The following is a 16,463-nucleotide window of genomic DNA, read 5'->3' on the forward strand; positions in this document are numbered from 1 at the left end:
CATCCTCAGCATCACATTGCTAAGGAACCTGGAATACAGGCAAGAGCTCAATGGTAATTCCAAACTCTACTCTGGAAGTGAATTGGCCTTTTGGAGACCCATCTTGTCCTGCCCCCTGGTTATCTCTGGCTTATTTCATCCTTTCTCAACACTCTAAAACCCCAAAATCATCTGAACAATGTGACATCCACCATTAGTGAAGGAGGCTGCCACTCACAGCCTTCCTGAAATAGTTGTTAATGTGAGACCTTGATCCTCAGGCATAAAGTGTATCACAGAAGAGAGTTGACATGATCCAAATTATAGCAACCCATCCTGTACTATGGGATTGCTTAAAACACACAGAGCTGACTGAAGTCGCCCTCCCTCCCTCATAAGGCAATGCATCTTTGAAGTGGGTTGAACACCCTCAAGTAGGTACCCTGGAGTGTTGACTGAGGCTCCAGGTATTAGACCTGGGAGGATGTCTTGAGAGTCAGGACAGCTCCCTGGGAATGCTTCCTGCAGAAGCCCCCCCCTCTCTTGGGGGGAAATCCACACCTGCTAGTTTGTCTGTCACCTCCAGAAGTCAGATGAACAGTCCTGTTAAAGGGAAATCATATCCTGCCACTCACAGCCCCCCAGCGGCTCCTCACCTCATTCAGAGTACAATCCCCAATGGCTTCTAACTGAACTTAATAGGACTGGTACCTGCACGCACACATACAGACAATCTGAACAGGATCTGGTGCACACATAATGGCTTTGACCAATTCAGTGTGTTTTTTAGCATAAAAAGGGAGCCTACCAATAATTATCCTGAAACAACAGGCGTAAACCTGGACTCTGCCGGGCAAAGAGGGAAGTCCCTGTTACCTCTCTTACTTCATCTACTACTCTCCCCTCAGGACCCTACCCCAGACGCTTTGCTATTCCCTCAATATCCTAGACTTGTTATTGTCTCAGGACTTTACACTTGTCATTCTTTCTGCCTGGAACATGCTTACTCTTTATGTAGTGACCTTCTTGACTGTCCAAGGACCTGTTTACCAGCTCCATTCTTTCTCTTTCCATGAGTGAAAACCACAGAACTGCCCTTGAGTTCCCCTCTTCTTTCTACCCAATGTTTATGCATTCATTCAACAAGCCACCCAATTAGTTCCTGACCTTGGGGCAACATGCTGCATGTAAGTGTAATCATACAATAATTTTCACTCAGGGGATGCATGGGTGGCTCAGTCAGTTGAACACCCAACTCTTGATTTTGGCTCAGGTCATGATCTTACAGTTCATGGGATCGAGCCCCACATTAAGCTCTGCACTGGCAGCATGGAGCCTACTTGGGATTCTCTTTCTCCCTCTCTCTCTGCCCCTCCCCTTACTCTCCCTCTCTCTCTCTCTCTCTCTCTCTCTCTGTCTCAAAATAAATAAATTAAAACAAAAACTTTTCACTTAGCATAATGCTTCCAAGTTTCATCTGTGTGTTAGCATGTATCAAAACTTCTTTCCTTTTAATGGTTGAATAATATTCCATTGTTTGTATACATCACAGTATGTTTATTCCTTTATCTGTTGATGATCCTGAGTTGCTTCTATGTTTTGGCTATTGTGAATGGGCTGCTCTGATTGTCACACACATATCTGTTTGAATCTCTGTTTTCAGTTCATTTCGACATATTCCCACAGCAGCTATACCATTTTACATTCCTGCCAGCAATGCACAGGGGGTTCCAATTTTTTTGTATTCTTGCCAACATTTGATATTTTCTGTTTTTCTAATAATGGTCATCTAATGGGTATAAAGTAATATCTTACTGTGGTTTTGTTTTTGCATTTCCCTAATGGCTAATGGTGTTGAATATCTTTTTTATATGTTTATTAGCCATTTGTATAAGTTCTTCAGAGAAGTGTTTATTCAAGTCCTTTGCCGATTTTTAATCAGATTATTTGTTTTTTGTAGTTGAGTTGTAGGAATTCTTTTTTTTTTTTTAATTTTTTTTCAACGTTTATTTATTTTGGGGACAGAGAGAGACAGAGCATGAACGGGGGAGGGGCAGAGAGAGAGGGAGACACAGAATCGGAAACAGGCTCCAGGCTCTGAGCCATCAGCCCAGAGCCCGACGCGGGGCTCGAACTCACGGACCGTGAGATTGTGACCTGGCTGAAGTCGGGCGCTTAACCGACTGCGCCACCCAGGCGCCCCATGGAATTCTTTACACATTCTGGATATTAATCCCTTATCAGATAAAAATTTGCAAATATGTTCTCCTATTTTGTGGGTTGTCTTTTCATTCTCTTGATAGTGTCCTTTGATGCATAAAAGTATTTAATCTGATGAAGTCCAACTCATCTTTTCTTTTGTCGCCTGTTGTAATACCATATTTAAGAAGTCATGGCCATAAATATGGCAATGAGGGTGAATAATGAGGATTTTTTCCTGTTTTATTCTAAGAGCTTTACCTTTTTAGCTCTTACGTTTAGGTCTTTGATCCACTCTGAGCTAATTTTTATATATTGTGTAAGGTCCAATTGCATTCTTTTGCATGTGAATATCCAGTTATTCTAGCACAATTTCTTGAGAAGACTGAGCTTTCCACATTGAATGGTCTTAGCATACTTGTCAAATTATCAATTGACCATATTTGGGAGGGTTTATTTCTGGGCTGTCAGTTCTATTCCTTTGGTCTTTATGTCTGTCTTTATGACAGTACCACACTGTTTAGATTATTGTAGTTTTGTAGTAAGTTTTGAAATCAAGAAGTGTGAGCTCTCCTAATTTGTACTTTTTCAACATTGTTTTGGCTATTTGGGGTCCCTTGAAATTCCATGGATATTAGGATGATTTTTTTCTATTTCTTAAAAGAAAAAGTTGGGATTTTGATAGGGTCGCATTACATTTCTCGATCACTTTGGATAGTGGTATCATATTAGTAATGCTAAGCCTTTTGATCTATGAATGCAGATGCCTCTCCGTTTATTTGGGTCTTCTTTAATTTCTTTCAGCATTTTTTAATAATTTTCAACATATAAAACCTAAGCTTCCTTGGTTAAACTTATTCCTAAGTATGTAAATGGATACATATGTAAATAGAATTGTTTTAATTTCCTTTTCAGATTGTTTATTGCTAGCGTGCAGAAACACAACCAGTTTTTTGGTTGATTTTGTGTCCTGCAGCCTGGCTGAAGTTGTTTATTAACCCTAACTTATTTGATCCTTTTTTTTTAACGTACAACACAAACACTTTATTAACAATCACAGATCATCCCTGTGAGCCAAGTGGTTAACCCAGACATCCAGGACCCAGCCACAGGTTTGTGCAACCTCTGAGCTGCTCACTCTGGCTCCAAAAGGGTGAGCCCATATCCCTCACACATGGGGCCTTTCATGTTGCAGATGATGGAGTGTCTCCTGTCGTCCATGAACTGCATGTGCACCTGCGTGCACTGTCCCTGGAAGCCGGTCCTGCCACACATCCCTGGTGACCCAGGCCAACTTGATAGGCTGCACACGGCTCATGTCCCTGATGGTGGTGCAGCGGCGGTCGGGCAGAGAAAGCCCTAACTCTTTTGATCTTGAAATAAATCTGACTAACCGACACTGTCAAGGCACAGACACTGACAGCAGCAGCCAGACTGATGAGCTAGTAACATGCAAGGAAAGGGCAGGAAGCTCTTTCTCCTTCTGCTGCAAGTTAGAGTATTGCATGGAAGTGACGGCAGTGCGGTCTGGGCATCTGGTTCTCAGCTGTGGAGGTGTGGAGGTGACAGCAGATTATCAGCTCAGTTCTGCAGTGGACTTGGAGTCACTGTTCCTGGAAGCTCACCCTTGGATCTGGTTCCGTAGCCCTCCTGAAGATCCTGTAAACCACCCAGTTTCATTTTGCTCACTCCCTTTTCTGATTAATTGGCCAGAGTTAGCTTTTCTTGAGTGCAAATAAGAATCCTATCTGATACACTATCAACAATGGCCCATGCACCCATTCTCTGGTCCTACTTTTTCTCTATAGTACTTACCACTGTCTGACCTGTTGGTGTACTGTCTGACTTTCACACTGAAATGGAATCTCCATGAGGTCAAAGTCTTTTATTTTGTTCACTGCTAGCTGCCTAAAACCATGCCTGGTACATATTTCACTTAACGCAATTTGTTGGATGAATGAAACATCTAACTCTTGTCAACTCATTTAACACTGACAACAACTCAGGTCCGTTAAAAGGCAAAACTGAGGGTGTTCATTCAGTTTCTATGCCAATGATTTCACCCTGCAATCCAACTCATACCCTATGAATCCAGGCAGAGACAATTCCTGGACACCAGCAGAGTCTCTAGTGGGACTCCTCCAGGGATGCAGATAAGCTCCTTGTGTCATTTCTGTAGGGCACTGACTTGCCAGTTATCATCTGGGGGCCAATTACTATTGGTTTTGGGTCTAAGCGAATGGACATTCCTCTTTCTTTCAGACTTTCATAGTGAATATTAGAAAAGCCAAACATTTCTAAAATCATCCAGGGGCCACACTTAAACGTCTGGAGAAGCACTTAGTTGAATATAAAAGGTGTCCCCAGACCATCTCAGACACAGCAGGATTAATTTCCTGCCGAAATCACACAGGAGATAGAGAACAAGCTTGCTACCATGGCATGCTGAGATGAAGACACTCCACTTCTCAAATTACTCATTCACAGAAGATCTGAAAATGTCTTCCTGTGCAAATCTTACTCACACCTGCTGAGAAACTGATGCTCTTTTCTAGGTCACAAGTGTCATGACCTGCCCTACATTTACCTTACTTCTCGCAGCCCTCAGCTCATCCACAGCATACCTACTTCCTGGCTCATTCTTAATACTTGCAATGGAAACGATGCATTCCAAGTTACTAACCTGTTTATGACCAACTCTCCTCCATGTTTTCCCATTCGAAACCACCACAGCTTGTATTCAAGCCTTGAGTTGCACATAACTTTAAAATATGTGCTTAGCGTGCAATCACTGATTTGGCTAAATGTTTAAAATGTGGAATCACTTGAAACCATACTTTCCAGAAGGCAATGAAATTTTTTCCACAAGTACCAACAGTTGTATCCCAACAATGCTATGAGGAAAAGCAAGCATTGGAAGGATGGAGTTGGTGGGAAGCTCTTTGGATGGAATCCCCTTTCCATCCCCATGCCTTGAGGAGGGATGCAACAACTGAGGCTGACTCCAAACCCTGTAGAACAAATCCCATCCAGTGTGGGGTTACATGCTGGGAAACAAGACCAGTGGAAGTGGTGGTACAGATGGGGCAGCTTGCAAAGCAAAGCAAGGTCATGCTAGAAACAACAGCTAAACACAGCAGTAGAAAATCAGGGACAAAGGCTCACCAGACTATCTCTAGCACCAGCAGAGTGCCCAGCTCATTCACTCATTTATTCGGCAAATACCAACTGAGCATCTAATATGTATCAGGCGTCCAACCAAAAGTAAGGAGATACAACCAAAAGTAAAACAAATAGCCTACACCCTGCCCTTACAAAGTTTACATTCTAGCACATAGCAGGCCTTGAATCAATATTTGTTGAATTAATCAGTTGAAGAAAATGGCTGTGTTAGCACTTCTCTTTTTTCTAGTATAATGTCTTCATCCACCACATTACAGGGTAAAAAAAAAAAAAATGATGATCTCAAATGGGTTGTCAAGAAGTTGGCCAAAATATTTGAAATTTAGTAAGAAGACTTACTGAAGACTTTATATAAAGATTTTATATCCTGTTTTAACAATGACCCTTGTGTATAATATTTCTTGGCACATTAATTAAAGGTAGTATGAAATGATCATGATCAGACATGAAAAAATAATACTCACTTTGACTTTGGTCCCATTTATTTTTAAATTTGATGGGATATGTATTTTATAATATATTTATAATATAGTTATAACATTCCAATGAATGGAGTAGAATATGTTACATAAATAAATATAAATATATTGGAAATGGGAACTTTTCTTTCATTGCTAAGAGTTTGCAATTAAAATTTGGACACAGTTATTTTAGATCCTTGGGCACAGACTAGCAGGTGGGTAATTTCAAATCCATTCACCGAGGAGAGCACCAGCCCTGCATGTCCCTCCAGACCAGGCTCTGCTGGTTCTGAGGCAAGTGGGGCCAAGCCCTGAAAGAAGGGAGGGAGCAAAGTGCATTCCAGGTAGGCAGAACAATAAGTGCAAAGGGACTAGGAGGGAAGTATCCACGAAGGGCTCAAGTCGTGAATGGCTGGAGAGAAAAGGGTAAGTGACAAGGTCAGAAGGGTAGTGGGGCCCAGACTGCATAGCATCTTGGAGTCATAATAAAGACTTTGGATTTTATTGGAAGTGAAATCGAAGACCATTGGCCGTTTGTGAACAGAAGATTATATGATCTGTGTATATTTTGGGAAACATTAATAAGTCCTTAAGTCCATCTTTGACCTGGAATATATTTTTATCACCATCTGTCTGATTTGTGAGTCTACATCTCAAATGACTCTGAACTGGGAAGGGACAGCAAAGTCGTATAAATTTATCCCCTAAATGACACTATCTATCACACTAAACATGGAGTTAATTCTATAACTTGATTTTTCCACTCAGCATTAGGTTATTGAGATTTATCCTTGATGATATATGTAGTTTTCATTCATTCCTCTAAGCTACTTGCAATAGTCTACTGTATAAATAGACCACAATGTATTTATCCATTCTCCCGTTAATGGACATGTATGTCCTTTCAATCTTCTATTATCAAAAATCAATGCAACAGAACTATTCTATGTGTCTGCTTGACTACACTTAGTCTCAAATTTCACACTTGAGGGGACATGGTTGAGTCAAAGGTGTTTGTGGAATATACAACTGTGTTGGATCCTGAAAACACTCTCCAAAGTGATTCTGCAACAGTGGGTATGAGCATTTCTCTACACCTCTGCCAACACTTGTTATCAACAAACTTTTTAGCTCATGTCAACTGATGAATATGAAATGATCCTTAATTATGGTTTTTATCTGCATTTCCCTCAACACTCGCAAGCATGAGCATTTGTTTGCACACTTATTGGATATTAGGTTTCCTCTTTGTGAATTGTCAATTCATATCCTTTGCTCATTTTCCAACCTCATTACCTACCTTCCTCTTACCAACTGCTAGGAATTCTCCATAAATGCTAGATACCAATCTCCTGTTAGTATTTGCTTTTCCAGTATTTATCATTAACTTATAACTTGTCTTTTGGCTTTTATTATAAATATTGGTGAATAAAACATTTTAATTTTAATGTAGTAAACATATCGATGTACTTTTAAAGTTTGTGCTTTGTATGTATGCCTCGTTTAACAAATCCTTCTTAAGGGTTTAAGGTCACAAAAGTGTTTTTTATTTTCTTCTAAAAGTTATTCCTTTCACGTTTAAGTCTTAAACTCATGCCAAATTTACTTTTCTTTCTTTTTTTCTTTCTTTCTTTCTTTCTTTCTTTCTTTCTTTCTTTCTTTTTTTGAGAGAATGCAAGCAGGGGAGGAGTAGGGGAGTGAGAGAAACAGAACAAGACAGAGAGAGAGAGAGAATCCCAAACAAGCTTCATGTTCGGTATGGAGCCCTAGACAGGGCTCGATCTCATGACCCTGGGATAATGACCTGAGCCGAAATCAAGAGTCAGATGCTCAACTGACTGAGTCACCCAGGAACCCTCCAAATTTACTTTGCTATATAGTGTGAAGTAGACATTTAATTTCACTTTTTTTGTGTAGGAATGGTCAGTTGTCCAGATCCATTAATTAGGTAGTACTTCCATTCTCCATTAGTCTCTAATGTCCCTTCTTTCACACATCAGATTTATGTATTCTATTATATTCCATCAACTTATGCTTGAGCCAATAGCTCATTGTCTTATTGTAGCTTTATAAAAAAATTTGATATCTGGTCAGATAAGCTCCCATATCTTATTCTTCATAATTCTTTCTTCTCTTAGTCTTTTATCTTTCATGTAACTTGTAGGATCAGCTCTTTAACTTCATCAAAGTACCGTGATAATCTTTTCATTCATTGGCATAGCATCCCTTCCTGTATTCAGACCCTCATTGTATATCCTTAAGTAATGCTTTGTACTTTCATCCTTGTAGGTCTTACAAACATTTTGTTAGGTTTTTTCCAAAGTAATTTATACTTTTGGTTTCAATAATTTATAAGTTTTAGTAATATGAGTATAATTTTAGATTTTGAGGGTACATAATAGATATTATCTTTTTTTCCAAAAAAGTCTTACACCTCTTTTTTTTTTTCCTTGTATTTCATTGCCTTGGGCCCCCAGGACATTTTTGAATAGAAGCAAAGATAGTAAGCATTCTTGTTTTCCCTTACTTTTTTTTAATTAAATTTTTTTAACGTTTATTTATTTTTGAGAGAAAGAGACAGAGCCCAAGAGGGAGAGGGAGACACAGAATCAGAAGCAGGCTTCAGGCTCTGAGCTGTCAACACAGAGTCTGACAAGGGGCTCAAATTCACGATCAGTGAAATCATGACCTGAGCTGAAGTTGGATGCTTAACCAACTGAGCCACCCAGGAGCCCCTTGTTTTCCCTTACTTTAATGAAGATGTTTCCAAAAACACACCGTTAAATCTAATTATTTTTTCTGTAGATTTTTATAGATTTTTTTCAAGTTAGGGAGGTTCCCTTCTATTTCCAGTATTCTAAAAAGATTTTTTCCCTCTCATAAATTAATGCTGAAGTATCTACTGGGATGGTTCTATGACTTCACTCTGTAAATCTATTAATATGTATTTCACGAATTGATGCTTTGACATGAAACTATTCTTGCATCCCTAGAATAAATTCTACTTGGTATTTTATTGTATACATTGCTGAATATAATTTGGCTAGTTCTTAATTTAATATTCTTCATAAATGAGATTGAGCCATAGTTTATCCCATTTTATTTTAAATGTTTTGCTAACTTCAAAAATTAACTCAGGGGCCTTTTTCTCTTTCTCCAAATAAGGATGATCTCACATTTGAAATTTTAATAAAACTCAGCTACAAAACTCTTAGCATGCTATTTTTGAGGGTATGGAAATTTCTGAATATTGACTCAGTAGTGTGTTTTTAATTGTTGACACAAGTTATTTATATAGTATTGACTCTGGATTTTACAAGTCTCCATTGTATTTGTACTTATATCTGCCTTTTCATTCATAATATTGTTTCTCTTTTTTTTCTAGATCAGTCTTGCTTGGATTATCTCATTTATACACCCCTTCCAATAAATAACAGTCTTTTGGCTTTTTAAATTATCTTTAGTTGCATTTGTTTTCTATTTTGGTGATTTTTTCTTCTTACTTTGATTAGTTCCTTCTTTCTGTTCCCTTTGAATTCATTTTGTTGTCTGAGTTACTCTTAAGTTGAATTCCTCACTCTTTAATTTTCAACCTCCATTCTTCTCTAATATGACATTTAAGGCATAAATCTATCCCCTAAGAACCAGTTTAGCTACATCTCACGTTTTTAAAATTATTATCATTCAATCCTGAGTATTTTCCTTCTTTTCCGTCATTATTTCTTCTTTGACCTATGAATCATTCCAACGTAATTATTTTTGGAAGCCATATTGTGGGTCATATTTTTATTATTTATTTCTGGGGCAGATACTGTTAGGCACCTACCCTCACATTCTTTCTCTGCTCTTCCTCTGTAATAGAGCACTAGTTTGAAGCCACAATGTGCCCAGTTAGTGGACATTCCCTCACCTCTCTTGCAGTGAGGTCTGACCATGAGACTAAGTTCTAACTAACATGACATTAACTACTAAGCATCTCAAGCTTAGCATTCTCCACATGCAACCACTGATGATTGCCACCAAAAATCTATTCTCAAGATTCCTACCACCTCCACTATCATGCACCCTTTTTTTGAGGCAAAAATCCAAAAGCCTTCCCTGATTATTCTTTTCTTCACACCCCACATTCGATCATGATGTCTTATTAGCTCCACGACCAAAATATTTCTCAAGTCTAACCACCTCCTCCAACTCATTCAACTGCTACAAACCTAGTCCTAGTCACCATCTCCCCTCTCTGGAATATTCCAGTAACTTCTTTATTGAATTCAAGGTCTCCTATTTCCCTAAAATTCATCCTGTATTCAGTGCCCAGTGAACTTTAAGAAGTTCAGATTATTTCTTCTGCTATAAAATAAACTCTCATTATGGCTTCTGCCTTGCATGTGGAAGACAAACTCCTTTCATCGGCCATGAGGCCCCGTGTGATCTAGTGGCTCCTGCTACCATCTCATCCACTCCTTTGCTCTCCACTACAGTGCGTTCACATCCTGTCCACTCTTCAATGTGCTAAGCCCAGTCCGTCTCAGGTTGCTCTTTCTGCTTTAAATAGTGTGCCTCCAAGAACTTTCTGCCGACCAGGATGTCACCTGGGTGTCTCTCTCTCATAGTTCTGGATGAGGCTCAAATATCACCTCTTTGCAAAGTCTACCCAGACCACCTTATCCTCGCTAAGGCCACATCCTCCCTGCCACCCATTTAATCTTTGACCTGATTACCCCAATTTACCTTCTTCACAGCATTGCAGTTTTCACTCCCTGCAATTACTTGATTTATTTTTTGTTTACTTGCTAATTTTCCATTGTTTATATTCCTCCTTATCTGACAGGCTCTTAGAAGGTAAAGAGTTTTTCTTTACTGTTGCTTTCAGAACAGACTCCTGACCAAAGGCAGCCAGTATATGTAATATATAATGTGTAAAATTAGAATACACACATATACAATATGGACCATTTGATCTATAATATATGGCCATATATTAGACAGGATGCCCAACCTATTATATAAGGTATGTTATATACAATATATAATGTGCAACGCACAATATAGAACACATAATATATAATAGGTAATAAAACATATAATAGTCAATATAAAACAGACAATGACAAATAATAGGAAAATCTTTTAAAGACACAAATCTTAAAATGTTCTAGTCCTATTCTAGAATTCCTCTGAAGTCACACAAACGTGGAAAGAAAAAAGGGGAAGAGAAAAAGAGGGGATGAAACAATCTGAAAGAGGATCCAGCTGGTGCCAAGCCCCTGACCTCACGGTGGCCCAGTGCTCACTTCAGCTGCAGGAAGAAGAGGGCGGTATGTGCCCAGGTGGCACCTGTCTGTAAGCTTGAGAGGCATTACATGTCTGTACCATAAGCTAATTAACAACCTCCGATCCTCACTGTGACTTGCGTCACTGCTTGTCAAGTGAATGGGCCTGTGGTCCCCTCCCACAAAGCTTTGCCTCCTTGGAGCTTTAAGGTACTAGTGGTGGAATGACAGCAGTGCAGGGACTCTCTCGGGGTCTCTTCCGTCCTCAACACAGTCCATACTGGGACTCGTGGAATCCTTTAGTTGCAAAGGTTCTTAAGAGGTCAACTGCCTGAAATTCAAATGGAAAAATAAGGGATGAAACGGCATACTTCAGGTGCCTTATTTGTCTAGATTCCTGTGCTTGCTGTTTAGTGGTGTAGAAGAACAGTTAGAAAACCAGAGCATGTTTTTCAACTAGGTTATGTTTCTCCTCTTCCCTCTGGTCTTTTTCCTTACTCTTAAAATATGATGTCCCGCATCCCTGGATTTCTGCCCTTGAATCCTATTTGCAGTCCCCATATGGTACTTTTCAGCAAGCAGGAATTCAGAGCTTGGGATGTCATCAGTGTCAGTGAGCTCTGTGGTCTTCTCCAAAAGACATTGCCATTCCCTCTGTGGTAAATAGGAAGGAAAGGAAGGCAACTGGAGCCCCTAGGATGTAAATTTAAGTGCTGGCTGAAAGGTTCTTTCTCTCCCAACCCTGCTTTTGTAAACACAGCTCTGGTAGGTTGAAACCTGGGAAGCTACCACAGCTCCATGACAACTGGACAGGCCAGCCATGGTGACCATCTCCATGTGCACACTGCAGTCATTTATAGGCATGCATAGGCACGCTGTAGCAACACTCACTGTGGCTTTCACCGTGAGGAGAGCGCTAGGAACCAGTGGGTACAAGGTGGGATGGGGGAGAACATCACTAACCAGTCAGCCTTTTGCATGATGAATGAACTCAATTGTTTATTTTTATTGCTTATTTTATTTTTTTTTAAATTTTTTTTTTTTTTTTCAACGTTTATTTATTTTTCGGACAGAGAGACACAGAGCATGAACGGGGGAGGGGCAGAGAGAGAGGGAGACACAGAATCGGAAACAGGCTCCAGGCTCTGAGCCATCAGCCCAGAGCCCGACGCGGGGCTCGAACTCACGGACCGCGAGATCGTGACCTGGCTGAAGTCGGACGCTTAACCGACTGCGCCACCCAGGCGCCCCTTATTGCTTATTTTAGATAGAACTCTTGTCCTAGTTTCTGCACATTGTGCCACGGACAAGCACTGCACATACACCTGATGCGCTGTGATTCCTAGTTGTTTGATACAAGCCAGTTGTTTTATCAAATGAATGTTATTTTCTCAGGATACATATCTGTGTATACAGGATAAAAAGGTAGTGTAAATCCCAGACAGAGATCCAAAGTTCCATAGGATGTGTTTCAATATTCTCCTTATTTTGAAATAAAAAAAGAATCCTTCCCAGCTAAAAAGTAAAAAAAAAGAAAAAAACAGATATAAAGGAACATAGTTTCCCATGTATCAGCAACTGAACCCCAAACAATTAAACTCCACAGTCCCCCTCTGCTAACTCACATCTGCATGGGAGAGGGCTGCATGTCTCACCATGGGAATATAGCAAAAGGGGATTTCTGAAAGATTTGCTACAAGGCACTTAGTATCACTTCAGTAATTTTCACAAAGATATATTTCCATTCCTGAGATGATTTTTAGGTAGATTATAAGCTAATTCATTTGAACAATGGCTCTTCATTTGTTGAGTACTTGATATTGTCCAGAACACTGTGCTAGGGGCTAGGGGATCAACATGAAGGCAGACAGACACAAATCCCTACCTTCAAAAGTCCAGAAGTAAACACAGGTAGTGGCTAAAGAATAAAACAAATAAATGCAAATTTTCAACTGTGACAAATGCATGAATGAGAAAGACAAAGTATTTTAAGAACATTATACTCTATTAGGATGAAATAGATTTAAACATTTACATCCTTTGCCGGGAGGCTTTGAAGTACTTCCCGCTTGAGTAAATGAAGAATGTTTCTTTGTCTCATTGATGTGGAGCTAAGCCCTGTGACTTGCTCTAGCCAGTGAGATGAGCAGAGGCTTTAAATGCACATGCAGAGTTTGCCTTGGCCCCTTGTGTTTCCGTCTTAGCGAGAAAAAAAACATGCCCGAAGTAGTTACTCTTCCTAGACCCAGGAGACAAATGTAACAGACTAGACCCCAACCCACAGCCTTGAGGCGATCCCAGCTGAGCCCAGCAGAGCCAAGCCCAACATGCAGACCAGGGAACATAAATAAGAAACAAATGCCTCATGCTGAAAAATCGCTGATTTTGGAGTTGTTTGTTATGCAGAATGATCAGAGCAGAAACCTGACTGATACAAATATACACACAATAGGTCCACTCAGGAGTCAGAAGAGGTACCCCTGAGGATGTGACAAAGGTAGGGAATCTTGTAATTTTAATATTAAAATACCAAACCTTAATAAGATAACATCAGGATTTATTTTCATACTTTTGTTCTTCAATTTAATACTATTTTTGTTGAATTAGTCACAATCTTCAGGGTTCTTGACCTTTTTTTGGTGGTTAATATATTGCTAAAATTGTGCCTCAGCCTTTTATTGGCCTGAGGAGCCCGTTGTCATGATAACAATACCTTAACAGACCTATTACCAGGACACTGGCAAATGTCTAGACACCATAAAAGCAATAGTCTACCACTTCCTTTCCTTGAGGAGATTAGAGTCCAAGGCAGAAGCTAGAACCCAAAGAACCACACGAAATTGCAATACTACTGGATGTGATGAAGGAGAGCCACGTGGAGTACAGACATGCGTGCAGCCAAGGAGTGTGGATTATGCAGATCTGGCTGGTGGAGAGCAGAACCTCAAAAAGAGACAAAACCGAAAGAGACAGGGATGTCTCTGAGATCAAAGTACCACGACTAAAGGAAGGTGACAAGAGAAGTAGAAGAAGGTTCCAGATGGAAGAAGAAAGAAAGAAGATTGAAAGAGACTGGGGAGCATCACAAGATTCCAGAGCACTGACAATGACTGGTACTGTGTGTCACACTTGTACTTCCTGGCAGGTGTAATGGGGGGCATCGGGCCACACTTATTTGTCTTCCCACAAAGCCAGGATCCCTGGCATCAGCTCTGTGCCAGGCAAACGGTAAGCATCCAATCAATCGTTTTAAAGAATGCAGATGGACTTTATTACGATCCCAAAAGGAGTCACAGAGCACAAGAGCTAGAAGGGATACTACATCCCCAACATCCTTATTTGACAGATGAGGAAACCACACGAGTCCACCTAAGCACGTAGAGACAAAAGTCTGGGCTCTGTGTTTAGGTCCACACGTAATCCCCTGTTCAGTAATCAGCACACAAATGGCCGTCAAAACCCAGAAGTCAAGTTTTCTTAGGAAAGTAACCCCACATCTGTGGGGAAAGGAAGGGGTCTCACAAAACAAGAATCGCCAGGTGGAGAGTAAGGCCCATCTCCACGATGTGTACCTCCATTCTCCTCCTCAGTGGACTTCTTACCACTCATTCCAACCCTATCTGGTAGTCTTCTGAGTAGAGATAACCCTTGTCCACGGTGGTCAGCACCAAGCACTAAATGCTGTCCCAAACCACACTACTATGCACACTTCTTATTTCAGTGGAGATTTCTTGTGTCACTGCTCTGAGTTATATGGTAGCACAAGTAGATGGCATCATTCAGAGTGTAAAGCAAACAATACCTCTTAAGGTTGTTCAGTGCACCACCTAAACACCTGTACACAGCAATCCTGAGATTTTTGCTCTCCAAACAATAAGGTTTCATGATAACCAACAGGCTATCTATGACAGTCCAAGGAAATCATGTGCATTCTGACTGTTCCATTTTATAGGAGACTCCTTCTAAAGGGTAAAGGCACCCATACGCAGAAAGAAGAATCAGGGATTGGGGTTATCTGATTTCTTAGAAAAGCTTTATCTTAAACTTTTAAGCAAGCCTATAATGCAGGTAGGATTTCTTTGTAAACAAAAACACTATTGTAATCAACAAGCAAAAAAAAAATGTCTTGAAAGAATAAAGGAGCTGGGATATTCATTGCCAGTCATTAACCTGATTTTCTAATGAATATGGCATTAGGCATTCATTAACAATCATTTGTGTTTATGTTGAACAGTGGATGTATAATGAAGGTTGGAAAATGAAAGCAAAATTAAACCAGGGAATTTTGGACAGTTATAAAGCAATTAACTTGTTTGGCAGTAATTACACATTGAAAGCTAAATCAAGTGCATTTAGAAAGCCACAAGAGTCGCCACATAAACCAGAGGTGCTTTGCTCTAAAATAATAGAAAAACCTCTCTTTCTTTCAAAATGAAAGAGAAAGGCAAAAGTATGGTATAAATGACAAACAAGGCCCAGGTCTAATGAAAAGAAATACGGTTACAGCCCATATGTTAGGGAAGAGGCAAGTTACTGAAAAATAGGACAGCTCAGCTAATTAAAAGAAAGAAAGAAAACCCTTTTGTAACAACAATGATGTGAAAACAGGTGGTACGTGCTGGAGAGTTCAAGTTTTTGTTCTGTTTGCGCACAGAGGCATGCACATAGATGCACACGTACACCCACACACCGTCTACATAATTGAAATAGCTATTAGATGTGTGAACAGTAAAACCTGAATCCATAGTCAGGTTCTTGGACAGCCACTACATCTCAGGAGTTACCAGGTCTCTGTCACTGACAATCTTGCAACTTGATTCCCCCAGCGTTTGACTATAGTCCTTTATTCAATCTAAAGGTCCATCGTTGAATGCACTCAGGAAAGAGAAGAAAAATGAGGTTCAATGGTAGGTATAATGAATGAACCGCCCCAGGGAAAAATCAGGACTGAACTAGAGAAGAGACAAAGCAAGTAAACCCAAGATTCCACGTGGCCCCAACACTCATAATGAGAAACTTTCCTCCAAAACTACATTTGGAATCCAATAAAGCTTTCAAGATGAATTTTCTCAGAACTTTCGATCCTATAAGAGTTAGCCAAGACATACTACAGAGGTGTTGTTTGGTTTAGTTTTTTCTTTCCAAGGGCTACAATCTATGCCTAGGCTGGAGGACCTAGTCTTCAGATGAGCCCAAAGATCTGAGCCAAAGCAAAAAGTTTTCCAGACTGGAGTCTTGAACATGTTCACGGAAAAGATCTGAAGATTCATGAGCCCTTCCCATATGACAAATACCTTCGCAAACAGGGGTTGTGGGCGCTTGAGGGTTAGTAACCAAAAGAAAGGTTCCCAGGGGGATCTATAAAGGGCAG

Source organism: Prionailurus viverrinus, chromosome B4 (assembly GCF_022837055.1).
Source record: "Prionailurus viverrinus isolate Anna chromosome B4, UM_Priviv_1.0, whole genome shotgun sequence".
NCBI lineage: Eukaryota > Metazoa > Chordata > Mammalia > Carnivora > Felidae > Prionailurus > Prionailurus viverrinus.